Here is a 15,042-nt window from a genome sequence, read left to right on the forward strand (position 1 = left end):
AAGTTCATATAAACATAGGCCTGTAAACATCTCTTTATCGAAGTGTTAAATATTAAGGAAGTTTATACAGGGTGGTTCAAAAGGTGGTGCTAAATTTGAGGTTACAGAAAACATTGCGGTAGAAATTCCTAGTCCCTCGAGCACTTTTCATTCAAAAATGTAATGTTTTCTGTTTGGCCCTAAAAGACATCTATATTTATGTAATTTTTATATATTTACAATAATGGTTCAAAATGACGACTTCTAACCTCTTTACATAAATTTGTCCGTCGAATCATAGAATCGCGCATCCTTGTATCATGTGAAGATCTAGCTGCACAAAAAGACAGGCTGCCATCACCCACCCTAACAGTTCCTCCTGGGTGGCTATAGGGATTTCGCAGAACAAGGACATGATGTTACCTCAGAGGAAAAATCCAATGGGGTTAAATCGGAATTTTGCGTTTCGATATCAAGAGTTTAGAAGTAAAATTTCGTAAAATGTGAAATACTCGATCCGATGAGATCACTTTTTACCAATATCGTATTAGAACTTGCAGTTGGTAATCGGCAAAGTTATCGAATAATCAAATCCGTTTTCTCATGGATTGACCTGAAATTCCTATGATTTTCCTATTAAGAACTGCAAACTTTGAAATGCTAATTTACGAACTTATAATAGAAGATAATGAAAATAGGTCAGTTTAGCTTCTGGATATTCTCTATTTCCATAACTCTTTTTCTCGTAATTAACATCAATCTATCTGCACAGAAAGTTAGATATTATATTATAGCAGACCTGTCTTTCTTACGTGGGATGTGGTTTCCGAAATGTTAAGTTTCATCAAACGTGACGCATTATATCCGAGAAGAGGTCATATAAGTAATAAATCAGATGCTATGAAGAATGGTTTCATAAAAGCAGGCCTTTTATTACTATATTGAACGTTCGGAAAAGACTAACCCATTTCGACAGAGACAAATTAACACAGGGAAATTTGCACTTATTGGAATTTTTGCTGGGTGTGATATCAGTTGAGGTCGTTTATGTTGTCGTCCGTATTAACTATGTATTGCCAAAGGGGATAAATTTCATTTATGGTAGAGCTAATTTAAAAATCGGTAAAAGAAGTTAAATGAAATGCATTTGAATGCAAGAAGTAGATAGAAAAGAAGAACACCATATATCATAATATACAGTGCGGCACAATAAAATTCGTCTAAGGCATAAGCACTTGAAATTATAATGAAATAGAATTTTTAGGGAACCGTAAATTTTACATACTTACGGGAATAGGAATTTGGTAAACTATTGTCGCTTTGAAGAAGTCCAAAAATTCAAAGGCTTCCGTAGTTCTACTCTAATGAACATCATTGGAAGTGGCACCTGAAACGATATCAATACTGCACATAAGAAATGTTGTACTAAGACAATTAAGGAGGTCACGAAAATGTGTTTTTTTTGTCTTTGAATGAAAGAAATCACTGAGTAAAGACGATTGATTCATAACTGATGAAACACATATGTTTCACTTGATTCTTTTTGATGTGTTTCAATGTGTTGAGGAATCCTTGTGCACCCTCAAGTTGATACAATTTTTAATGTAAAAGAATACAATTTATATGTCGCTTAACTCAATATCAATGAAGGTAAATAAAACTGTACAACCCAGATGCACATTGGTACGTATAGTCGAATCAATGAATCTTTGCGTCGTCAACATGTCGCTATTAATACTCATGTGACTCAATAATGCTATTGTCATTTATGTTATACTTTCTGGCTAACATCAAATAGCATGATTTTTTTGTCCGGGCTTAAGTTCAACAGAAAACATATGGGCACCAACGAAAATTGAGGTCAAGCGAAAAGCGCCTCATACCAAAATTCAATTAGTGGCAAGCATTTTAGAATCATGGGAAGTAGTAAATGTAAAGTAATTTGCATCCAATTTATTGTTGGGCATCCGCAATAGACTGCAGATGTGTTTAAATATGAAGGGCCAAGGCAGCAGGAAATAAAACAAGTTTATGAATTCTGTAGGTAATTAAGTTTTATGCAAATAAAAGAAAAACAAAATCGTAATATTTCTAAATCCAAATACTTTCTTGATCTACTATAGTTTATGGATTGTTGCACCAATGGCAGGAGATATTGTGCTAATGGCAGAAGGTATTGCACTAATGGCGCAACACCTAGCGCTAGTTTACCTTTAAACTCGGTTTAATGCCAAAAATATATGACAAATCTGGTTAATAAACTGTGTTTAAAGGTAAACTGTTGTTAAGTTTGTTGGTGCGAGTGCCTTCTAGAAATGTATTTTTAATCAGGATTTAACAGATGCTTTGCATGCGGTTCCGTTGATGTCAGGAAAGTTTGCTCGAATCACGAAAGCTATCTGAGAAGCCAAGTTGTTAGATTTACAGCTGAGTACACCATTCGGATTACCATCCGGACGTCCCGTATGTAGCCAATGTTATCTGGACACCTGTAACTGTACGGATTCATTCAATTTCTCACCGAAAGGATTCTTGAGTTTCCTATTCAGTACGGATTAGGCCTGAAACGAGTGATATAAGGGTACTTCTATTTTTGTTTTCATGTACATTGTAGTAAAGTTTCTGTTTCCGACAATGTCTTTCATTTCTATTGTGCAAAAGCGTTTGTAAAACAGACAGAAACGAATGGAATGTTCATGTGCAATGGTTCACTGGAGTACATGCAAACCTTCAGGCGAAGTTGTTAAAACTTTATCTGGTTAAGAACCGAAATAAATCACAAAAAAAGACATAACTCAATTGAATTCTATGGAGAAATCTATGCCGTTAAGAAAATATTCTACTATAACTTAAAATGAGTGAATATGCAAAAGCTTGTTCCATCTCAAAAGCTTTTTCCAATTGTATAAGTCTCTTGATAAAACGGGAAAAATGTATGTACATCGAAATGTAAATGTAATTCACATATTCTTGCATCCATTCTGGAATAATCATGTCTTATTAAAACTACGGGGTGCTCGTTAGAGTTTCCAAAGCTGGAACGCTGAAAGTCCTACTTTTATTTTAAAAATAGTATTATATCATTTTAATAGGGATTCTTTACACCTACTAAAAACTATTCACTTCAAGTTTAAGCAGGTAATATTTTTAGAAGAAGCTTTTCAGAAATTTGCTAATTCGCGACCTATTATTGTACCACAAAATATCTATCATGACCTGTTACAATTTACCGTAAAAAATTTTTAAAACGTGTCAAAATGAATGACTACAAAAACAAGGACGTGATCGCTTTAAGTTTAATGAAAAACTGATTAAAAAGAGGATTTTCAGAAATTTGTTGCTGGCAAATATATTAGCGTACAATAATGAAATTATCTGTCGTGGCACATTATCATGCCCTTAAAATTTCAACAAATTGTGAGAATAAACGACTAGAAAACACAAAATGATCGAATTAAAAACGGAGCTGCAGTTGCTTTAAGCTAGAGGTGACAGGAACAGTTTGATTTCATGATGAAGATTTTTAAATTCAAAATTAGTAAATTTTATAAAGTCGCAACAATTAAATTTACAGAAAAATGTTTAAAAAAATTCCCTTCTTTGGCGAAAAAATACGACATACATACAATAAGTATCGAAGTAGCATCAGAAACATGTTGATGCTTTGGGCAATATGTTTTCACTGAAACTACAAAATAAAGAGGTTTATTCAATGTTTTTTTTACCTGTCGGATAATGGAGGACAGTTTTTACTGAGATAAGGAATTTGGACGCAACACGGTGACGAGAAATCGATAAGAATTTTTGAGAAATTGCAAGCGCTGATAGCTTCTTTGTTGGACGCAATTAACAGCCCCATTCACGCCGGTCAACTTCCATCGTTTTTGAAACCCGGAAATGGACGATTTACGTTTCAGAAGAAGGGCGATAGGGATTTCACGCCTTATGGACGCAAAATAAAGTCATTGAGAGGTTTGTGAAAACAAGCATTAACACTTTCCACTTCGGTTTTTAAAGAGGCGTGAATGCGAATGATGCCATGTTTGCAGTTCTGGGGGAACTGTGTGTTGGTTTATATGACTTCAAGATACCAAAAAGAACGGTAATGCTAATGGAGGAAGCCGCTGAGCGATCCATTAGGTTTCTGCACGTGAACCAAGTAACCAAGGACCACCCCAAAGAGGAAACACCATATTGAAGCTGAATGAAAAAACCAGAACTTGTCGTACTTGACCTAGTGTAATATCTGTGTGTACATCGAGCAAGAAAGGTGTTGACTAGTCAGACCTCGATAACAAATGTTTGACCCCAGGTCAGGATACAAGAGATATAAAGCATGATACGTGACAATAATAGATTATATCGAGCCTTAATAAATATTATCACTTTATTAATCACACAAGTAACAAACATACCAGTTTCGCCATTAGGAATAAAATTTCTAAATGAAGGTCAGTTTTTATGAAATTTACCATTCGAAAAAATAATATTCAGGTAAAAAAACTAGTTTCTGCTAGGAAATATTATTGTGGTATTGAGGAGCAGTAATTAAAATTTTCAATTAGTTCCTTCTCTGATCATTACATCGTCAGGTTGTTTTTGATGAAAATTTTATTTGAACGTTTGAACTTTAACTTTTATCATTTTTTTCCAGTTATCCCTCCCCACACTAAAAACAGTATCTCAGAAAATCATATCTAGCCTCAAATCAAGTAAATAATCGATATTGAAAAATATAGTGAACATTGCTTGGCATCAACTCTACTTCTGAGGCGTTAGGACTTGCATCTATCGAGGACACGACTGAAACTGCAGGTTCGTACAGCTCTATTAAATCGATGTTTCCGAAACACGAAAGAACAGAGAGAACTCAGGAAAAAGTCAAACGGGTCAAGGCGCAATCTCTGGGGGATACTTTAACAGGATCTCCTGCTAGTGTCCTTGAACTTCTTGTTAGGGTTCATTTCAAGTTTTCCTCGAAGTCTAACGGTAGAAAAAGAGACCAAATGATTTATATTCAGTAAAATGTCTTATGTCCTCATAAAATGTTTAAATTGCTAGTAAAAAGTTCGCTGCAAGCGAGAGAAAATTCTGCGACGAAGTCATAGGTAGGGTCAGTAATTTCGGCGAAGTAACATTACTTACTTCCAGTTGCGCACAATGGGAAAAATTTTTTCTATGGTTTGCTGCTATTTCATTATAAATTGATTATACATGATAAATTGTAGATTTTCCAATTGTGGGTCCCTACCAACTCAGCATTATTCAGGAAAATTTATATTTTTTTCTTGTTTTTTCATGCCACTATCGTTTACAAGATCCTGAAGCATACATCATCAAAGTTTGACGTTTTTTTCACTTAAATGAGTTAGATCATATTATTGACCCCGAACTCAACGTCTAATTCAGTTCCTAGAAATTCAGTTAGCAGCATCTTAATTTATAGTTTTTTAAATCATTAAGGTATACACTGCTTGTCAAAAGTAGTGACAAGTACATTTTTCAAAATTTACTAAGTAAGACAAACAATCACCCTATTGTTTTTCTTTTAATGATATAATCATCCACTCTAGGTAAATAATATTCGTATTTAAACATATACACTAGTAATATATTTGTTGGCCAGGTATGGTTTTTAAATTTTTGAGATAGAAAAATTATTAAAAAAAAAAAATTTCATAACTTTAATTGTGCAGATTAATTTGTTAAGAGGAGTAACTTCATATACCTTTAAGCCAATTCTGTCCTCAAAATGATGCGAGGCATCAAAGATCAAAACTCGAACAATTAAATAAAGAAGAATGGATTAAATGAAGAAACTTACTTTATGTGGTAGTAAATTTGATATTTTTCCGCCTTGTAAAATAAATATCTAATTTATGTACTTAATGCGAAAAAAAGAATGTTAAGTATGACATAGTTTGAGCTGCACTGTACGTGAAAAAATAATGTCTTAAAATGCGCTCTTCCCTTCAGTATAAATCGGCCTAACGAAATTCCTAAGTAAACTAATTTCCGAGCTCTTAAAGCCTACGCACTATTTGAGGACCGAGAAATTGCTTCTAGTTTAATTTGAGGGAGTTTTTCAAGGATTAAGATCTATAGGAGTTTTGTTTGAATTTGCATGTTATTGTTGGAATATAAAATAAATATTTTCATATAACTTTCCCAGAGATTTTTGTGAAGGTGCTTACACTTATTGATAAATTCTACGAATTTACTTTCAACATTTATTTTCCTTATTTACCTTGAACACAACGCTCACGATTTATATGTTAAAAACGTTTACTTTCTACCTCGAAGATGATTTTGCAAGGTCCTGTCGAACCTCTCAACCTTACCTTCGGATTGTATGTGAATCGGTGTTATTCTAATCTTCTGAATTCCCATGATATCACATACCTTCCCGAACACCTCCTATTCGAAGTTTCAATTGTGGTCAGAATGGAACTCAACGGGAACATCGAATTTGCAGTAAACATTGTTGACGAGCGCTTGTACCACAATTGAGGTTTCTTGGATAAGAATGGGGTAAATTTCTCGTTATTTGTTGAAATGGTCACACGCAACATGAAGTTTTTTTTCTAGAGCTTCAAAAGCCTTCTGTCAACTTTTAAATCCATTCAAAAAGCTTTTCATTCTCCATTAGCCGATGAAGAGGTCTCACTGTGTCGGCGAGACCGCGGACAAATCTTCAACAGTATTTAAAATCCGCTTCGCGTTCGTTCCTGCAACAGCAATCGTGCGCGGGAAAGTATCACTTTCCGCACTTGTTAGGAAAACTTCTGTTACAGGTACCGTCTAGGGCTCCAACGCAAAAACTCTTAATGGGTGAAGATTATTGAGACCCGAGAGAGCTCTTGTGTTTCCTAAAGTTTTTTTTCCTTTCTCGAGGGGATTGTTCGAATTTACTTCAGATTGTTTCATTTGTTCGCAGATATCTCCGTCTACTAGACGTTTTCTAAATGAGATTTTTTGTAGTGTTTTGGCAAATTACCTTCCTCAACCTTTTGTCACCTCGACTTTCCCTTTGGGAGCCTTGAAGGACCTGTTGTGCATCGTTGGATGTTATGAAATGCTGAGTATTAGAACTGCTTAAAACGCTTCTTCGGCAAGTTAGTGCCAGAAAATACGATTTTAGGTTTTTTACATGTGGTTAACTTTAGTTTTATCAAGTAACTGAAAATGAAAGGAGGAAAAATGCTCTTTAGAAATTACAATAAGATTGGATTAATGAGTCAATGCGAAATCTGGAAACAGGCCAATTCAAATGCCGAAGGAATTTTACTTAGTACGCGCCACCATCACTCCCCGGGTAGCACTGCTGTCGCTATTGCTTTTGGTACCATGTAATGCTTTTTGAATATTTTTTTAGCCCTTGTGGGAAATAGTTGCCTTGAGACATTGAATTTTCAGATCATTTTTTACAGAGAACCAGCAATAATTAAACATCACTTTCCATGCTGTTTTGTAATTTTTACCAGCCCGAGATAGTTTAATTTCAAAAATTAACAAAAAGTTTAGTAATTTTATTCACTTTACTCCCGAAAATTCTATTGCCAAGTTCGCGGCAGAAACATCCGATTTCATGTCGGAATGGCTATAAACAAACCCATAGAGGTGGGATAATACCTTGCGACGTTTGCCTCTCCTTTACAGCAAGCTATCATACATATTTATTTATATGTGTCGGTGTAGCAGCAAAGGGATTTTTCCATTTGTGTCGAAAGATGAAAGTTTATTTTTATGTTAACATTCGCGATTCGCGGTTTTAACGTACGTATCCTTTTTTGCTGTAATGGTGTCGGCATGAAACAGATACGATTATTATGATTATTGCTCCTTCCGCATGTAGATTTTTTTTATACGGAGATATGTTTGTGTTTTCTGCTATATTAAAACATGATGCTAAGGGGGGAAATATCCAACGTGACGGTGTTGCTATAGGGATTTGGCCCGCGGAGTGCGGAAAGGATACTTTTCCCCCTTTGGCTGTGGCGATGTTAATTCACCTATCTTTTCTCTAGGGTACGTTTACTCCTTGAAAATCTGAAATTTCTCTTGCCGGCAGAAATCTTTTACAGTTTCGGGTCTTTTGCGAATTTCCCCGCAATCCATTTTAGGACTTCACTTCCACATTTCATAAATTTAAATTTCAATAGATAATTGAAGGACATACTTCATTATCCTTCCACATCAATTTTAACCGCTTTCATTGCTCCTCCCCCATTTTCGTCATAGTTGAATTGGGGTGCTTTCGCCCCGTTTTCGTTGCCCTTTCACTATATTATTATATTAAATAAAATTTCCAAAGGAACTGTGTAGATTTTTTGACGATTTTAGCGAAATTCCTCAATATTTTCGTATCTAAAACTTAGTGAGTTGATTCGTTTGATAGACCTTTCAAATCAACTTTATCCACAAAATTATAAGCACCAGGTATTGAGAATCAAAATTCGAAAAATTTCAAAAAGTCGTGCTCAAAATTATTCGAAAAAGAAAACCAGAGTTTTAATAGTGACGAAATGAGGGTGAAGTATCACAAATATCAAGTAAATTGTAGAAAAACAGTACGTTCAACAAATTGGAAAACTGGTGAAAAACTGAAGAACAAGGGATTTTAAAAATCAGAAAAACATTCCAGATACTCAGGAAGCGACTGAGGACTGACGAAAAGTATACTATGTAAAAAAATAAAAGTCTATTAGAGCATTCAAAATATAGAGAAAGGACGAAACAAATTCAAAGTCCATAATATTAAACGAAAATAAACCCTAAACTTTCGATTTTAATAATTTAATTGGAGAAACCTACAACTCCAAGAAGCTTGACAAAATTTTCTATTAATTTATAAATTCGTCCTGCGAAGAATAGGTAGGTGAATTGCAGTTTAATGTAGTGAATGATAGAGCAAAAGGAGTTGAGAATTGTTTCTCCCGCAATTTCTCCCCTGGAAAGATGAAGGAATAATATCTTTTAGCACTATGACATTCCGGATTATAACTGATACAATGGGAAATTTTGGGCCGAAGCGATTAGAACAGAAATAGTGTATGTATTGTGCAAACAGTGCAGAAAGTTGAATAGCAGACATATTTCGCAACATTGCTTTGGATGGGATTTGCTTGTGAAAGGATTTAAGAAGGCAAAAGTTCTAAATATTGCGAAACTCAAAACAGACGTTCTCTGTTAGTGAGTTTCGGTGTGAGAAATTTCAAAATTTGATTAAAAACCATTAAAATTTGAAATATTTTTGATTAGTTTAAAAACGGAGGAGTAAATTAATTACATTTGAGGAGACAGAAAATAGTATTTAAAAGAAGTTGGAATGAGAGGAAAGTTTGGAAAATATTTACGCTCATAACGGATTTTGTGCACTAACGAATTACAACGTAATCCCCTAAGTGGGTCATAAATACTGAAAATTGTGACTTAACTGGTTGAAAGGGAAAGCCGTAGAGGATAGGTAAAAATTTCGTGACGCGTAAACTCAGACAAATAAAGGATTTTCTGAAACAAAAATAAAAAAATTGTAACACTCCAAATAGATCTTTTTCACCACTGATGTTCGGTATGGGTACTTCCCAAAATATTGTCAAAGAGATCTAGATACTACTAGAAATACGTTTTTGATAATTCGAAAAATTGGAAAAGAGGGAAAAATCTGGTCTGAAAACTGTTCTACTTACCAAAGCTGGGTTACAATTATTCAAAAACTTCCTCTACAAGTTAAAGCAAATTAAACAAAAGTTTTCTCGGGTGAATTTTGGTCATTTATAATACTTCTTTGTCGCTCTCAAGTTTCTGAGTTTCATTCAGTGAAGAATTTTTATTGAAGAAGTTAGTGAAGAAATACAGAAAATTGCCTTACCCATTTTCCGGCCTTCAAGGGAAATTTGTCTTGATGTGAGTCCTCGTTTTCATAACATAAAAATATCCTCCCCACTTAGGCAAACATAAACGTTTCGTATTTTCATAACCGTCAAGCTATCGTGGTAATATAATGAAAATGAAATGCGTTAAACCATATAAAAATACTTTTCGTGCCGCTTTAGATTTGCAACAGTTCTTTTAAAGCGTGTTCCTCTGAGGGACAAGGAAACGCGCCAGCTGAAGTATGGATTGTTGGAAACAGATGCGTAAACCCAGGAATAAAAAAGTCGTGCATTGTTAGACAGTTCATACATCATTTCCTGAGAGGAAGCGTTTTATTTTAAATTCAATGGAAATTTAAGTTAAGCCATTATTTATAACGAAGGGATTTCATATGGTCCAGCAGTTTTAGGAGAGGGTGATTTTTGAGTAGGAAGGCTCATGACAAGATCGTTTGCTAAATCTTGGTGCATAGTGAATTGCACATTTTCTATAACATAGAGGAATCGTCTTCAAATAAGCTCTAAGAGGTAAATTTCTTAGTTGAGTGCACCAATGTCAACTAATGCCATCCCTATAAGATTTTCTTTCCCTTCGAGTTAAAATAAATCTTAGACGATCTAGCAGAGGCACGTTGTGCCTTCGTGATAATATTATCTAAGTGTGTGTCTGTTTTATATCTGAAGTTGCGTTGGAGAATTTTCTCTTGACACTAACAACCTTTCGAACGCTTTTTGAATTCAGTTTACAATATTTAGAGGTTTTTAATGCTATTATTATAATGTATTGGACTCCCACGTATAATAAATAGGTACCTTGTTACGTATGAAAAAAACCAGATCCTGGATTTGTTCGCTCTATAAAAACTAGCCTTGAAGCTTGTCATTTCAGAAAGTGCTAAATATTACATGAAAAATTGGAGAGACTCGAATATATCAAATGATGAGCTTGTTGATTTTTTTTGGAAAATTAGAACTCCAGCCCTCAAGGTCAACTATTTGCGCATAAGAGATGGAGCCGCTAATAACTCCACATATGGAGTCGGGGCTTTCTCGTCCCAGTTTCGGCTTTTTGTGTTGTTTTGTTCCCGGTATGCTTGTTATTATACTCCTGCATACTTGCACTTTCAAATTACTCAGCAACGCAGATCTTGTTTGTCATCTTCACAATTAAATTTTCAAAGGAACTGTTAAGGCTTTTTGACGATTTTAGCTGAATTTATCACTACGCATTTCAAACTTTGAGAACAGCAAAGGAAGTTATTCTCAAGATTTTTGAAATGAAAGTGTTTTATCCTGATGCAATAAAAAATTGGTAAAATGGCGGGAAAGTGAAGAATGAAAAATTTTAAGTCAGCAAAAAAAATCAGATATTGCCGAAGCGGTAAAGGAGGGATGCAAACTATACTATGTAAAAGCATTTTAGAAATCTATCAGAACATTGACAAAATGGCGAAGGAAACGGAAAAATTAAAACTCTATAACATTAAATTAAACACTAAACGTTCAATCCTAGTAATTTAATTGGAGATACGGAGATACTCAAGGGACTTCAGAAAGATTTCAAGTAGTTTTCTAAATTCGTTCAATGAAAAACAGGCATGAAAACAGCCGTTTAATGTGGTAGAATGATAGAGTCAAAGGAATTGGGAATTGTTGCTCCGCAATTTCTTCCAGGAAAGGTGAACGAATAATATCCTTCGGATTCTGGATTAGAACCGATGCAACGGGACATTTTAGACCGAAGGGATTAGAACAGAAATAGTATATGTATTGTGCAAGTAGTGCAGAAAGTTGGATCTCAGACGTGTATATTTCACAACACTGTAAGCAAACATCAGTTCCAGACCCCTGTTTCATCCAGGAAATTTGACATTTTGCCATTTTCTACTTTCCTCCAGGACATTTCTCTAAAATCATTTTTAATATTGCTCTGTAGCAACTCAAACCAGAATTATTATTAATATTAGAATATGATAAGAGAACTTTACATATGCATGTAAGAGCGCGAAGAAAAATTATGAGTGTATTAAAGTGTGAAAAGAGCACTTTACACGAACATAATTCACCATCCAGGAATTTTGACCAAAATCATATCCCTATTTACTTTATGATAAACCACAGGAGAATTGTTAGAGTGGTGGAATAGCATTTTGCATATGCATATTGAGGTGCAAAATTCGTTAAATGTGGTGCTTTATTAATGGCTCGTTGGTGAATATTTTCAAAGCGGTCACAGTTATTGCCTATATGTTAATTTCCTGAAAATTGTCATTTGCCAGATCCAGTCCCACCCAGAAAATGTGGTACTCTGAAGTCTTCTTCGTTCATGCAAGAAATCTTGCAGAAACACCCTTTAGAGCAAACCAAACATAAATCATTAGAGTATGGAAATACCACTTTCTCTACAAGGAATTTCGATGTAAATATTCTCATAATTACGTTTCAAAAATACAAATATTTGCGACTTTATTCATTAACAAATAGAGGCGCAGAGGATATGGATTTAATTATATTAAAAAACATAGTTAAATTTCCATTCCAAGAATGAGATATTGTGGAAAATTCGGTCACCCAAAATAACCTTTCCAGACCATTGAATTGGTTGGAACCTTTGTTGGTTTAAGAGCTGAGAGGTAGAATACATATTCCAAAAAAAAAATGTTTGAAAAAGAAGAAATTTAGAAAAAGATAACGCCCAAAATAGATGCTCTGCATCAATGAATTTCTCCGTATTTTCCTAAATATGGTTCATTATAAATACTGAACTTTTCGACTTGATTGGTTGAGGAATAGGGAGGAATTAAATTTAGCCACACGATGAACGACTAAGGTTTTCAGAAAGGGTGTGGATAAGTCGGTTTTACATCTGGAGTTGCATTAAGAATTTTCTCTTAACACTAACAAACTTTCGAACAGCTTCTGAATTCAGTTTACACTATTTAGAGGTTTTTAATGCGGTTATTATAATGTATCGAACTCCCACGCATAATAAATATGTACTCCGGTGAGCATGAGAAAAACCAGATCCTGGATTTGTCCACTCTATTAAAAACTAGCCTAGCCTCGCCCAAATAGAGAACCTTGAATATATCAAATGATGACTGTTTGTTGACTGTTTTTGGGCAGTTTAATTTTTTATTATATAGTATGTTATCGTAACTATTGTAGAAAGGAATTGGAAGTGCCAACATGCATGAGGTGACATGATGCCCTATCGCACATTCAGAACTAAAATCTAAACGTATTAATGAACAATAAGTGCTTGAATGTTTAGTGGATGTTCTTCCGGAGGGGCTATCGATTGAGAGTTTCTGAGAGTCGTTATTGAATTGCCGGGTAGAACAACAGCCCCCAGGAGCAATTATCTGTGCATAAGAGATCGAGTCCCTAAATGACCATCTGTGGAGTGATGGCTTTCGTGTCCCAGTTTCGGCTTTCTAGATTGTTTTGCGGCCGATATGCTTATTATTATATATATTATATATTATTATACTCCTACACACTCGCATTCTCAAATTATTCAGTAGCATACTTATATAATTCGATAGGTACGTAGTCAAGATGTTAGACATGTCCGTACATCTTTTGATATAATAAAATTCAGCGAGAAAACTTTCCTGATTTCTCTGTATGCGACCTAGTTACAAAAATCTATAAGATTTGTTATGCAAACGACTAAGAATGAAAGGTAAGCGCAAATTGCACACGAAGACGGAATTTGAAATGTGCACTCTATATGTTATTCATACAGCTTCGAAGCATTTGGTAGGTATTAACTATATCAACGCCGATGCACCATTTCCATAATACTTAATGCGAGACTAAAGAAAGTTTAAATCTCTATCTAAAAGTTGAAATTAAGAACAATACTTTCCAGATTGCGTTTTAAATTTACTCGTGGATTAGAGCGATAAAAGAAAACTTCTTCAACTTGCCTATTAATTGTATCAACCTGAACTACGCCTTTCCGATTTCAATCAGAGAGGAGTGAATTCGTGTTGAACACTTGTAGTCATCATCAGATAATTCATCTGTTATGACGTTATAGTTTCTTTCTACAGCTCTATGTGTACGTGTTTTTTGACCAAGTCAAGTCTTTGAGGTCAATTTAATATTAGGAGCGATATAATGAACTCTATAATATTAAAATATGGAAAAACTCCTCTTTGAACCTTTCAATGTGTCTGAAAAACTTCCAGGTAAAATTTCAGTTGATTTTTGCGGTTCTAAAAGAGTTATATCAAACTGAACTAGACTGGCGCCATGGTTGGCAGTACGAATTCAGCAATTTTTATCAACGGCAAACAAACTGCCGCGGCATGCGGCACTGACTGCAAACAATTAATAAGTGCACAAATAGAAGCTGAGCATTTTTTGGTGAAATTAAATTTCATTGATTGGCACTGTTGAAAACTTTGATGACCAAAATAATTTCCTTTACTATCTATGGTCTTTTGCCATTTATCGGGTAGATGGTGAATGCTCTCGCGTTAGAAGCTGAGTGGTTTCGAGACAAAATAATTATGGAACATCTTTAACTTTAGAAAAAAACTGGCCAGGTAGATCAGACTGCACCCAACTGAATAAGTAGAAGTCAAAAGGAACCAAGTCGGTAAAATACGCCGGACGCTGGAGAATTCTCTAGCCCAAGGAGATAACATCGGGGGTCGGGTTTGCTGTATGCGGACAAGTATTAACCTGTAATAATATGGCTTTCCGAATTTCGTGGCCCGTCAATGGTCTTTCTTCCTCTAGAGCTTCACCTAATTTGATCATTTGAGCCTGATAACGTTCACAATTTCACCAGGTTCAAGAAACTCGCAATAAATAACTCCTTTCCAATCCCACCAGACACATAGTAAAACTTTCTCAACATGAATATGCGGTTTTGCAACTAATGTGGATGGCTGGCTTGGATCAACCCACGTTTTTCTACGCTTACAATTGTCATACAGTATCCACTTTTCATCTCTCGTAACAATTTTGGGTAGAAAATTCTTTTATACCGATAAAGCAACTTCATACAGACTTTGCGATTTTTGTTGTCTTTGGTTAGCTCGTGAGGAAGCCATTTTCTTTACTTTTAAACCTTTCCTATTAAACGCAATCGAACTGGAATTTCTTCTTGAGTCATTTCTAACTATTGTGCAAGCTTTTTTCAGCTTGGCATTGATTTTCGTTAAGTAAA

At 34.8% G+C, this 15,042-nt stretch overlaps 1 protein-coding gene across 1 annotated transcript in view; it reads right to left on the reverse strand.

Annotated features, from left to right (window-relative positions):
• The window catches only part of LOC136409830 (somatostatin receptor type 2-like), an 85,432-nt gene that overhangs the window by 26,770 nt on the left and 43,620 nt on the right, over positions 1-15,042 (reverse strand). Inside the window, exon 2 of the mRNA XM_066391635.1 lies at positions 1,269-1,366. The gene's annotated coding sequence lies outside the window, so the exon portion shown is untranslated. The remainder of the gene's footprint in view (positions 1-1,268; positions 1,367-15,042) is intronic.

Source organism: Euwallacea similis, chromosome 7 (genome assembly GCF_039881205.1).
Source record: "Euwallacea similis isolate ESF13 chromosome 7, ESF131.1, whole genome shotgun sequence".
NCBI classification, from domain to species: domain Eukaryota; kingdom Metazoa; phylum Arthropoda; class Insecta; order Coleoptera; family Curculionidae; genus Euwallacea; species Euwallacea similis.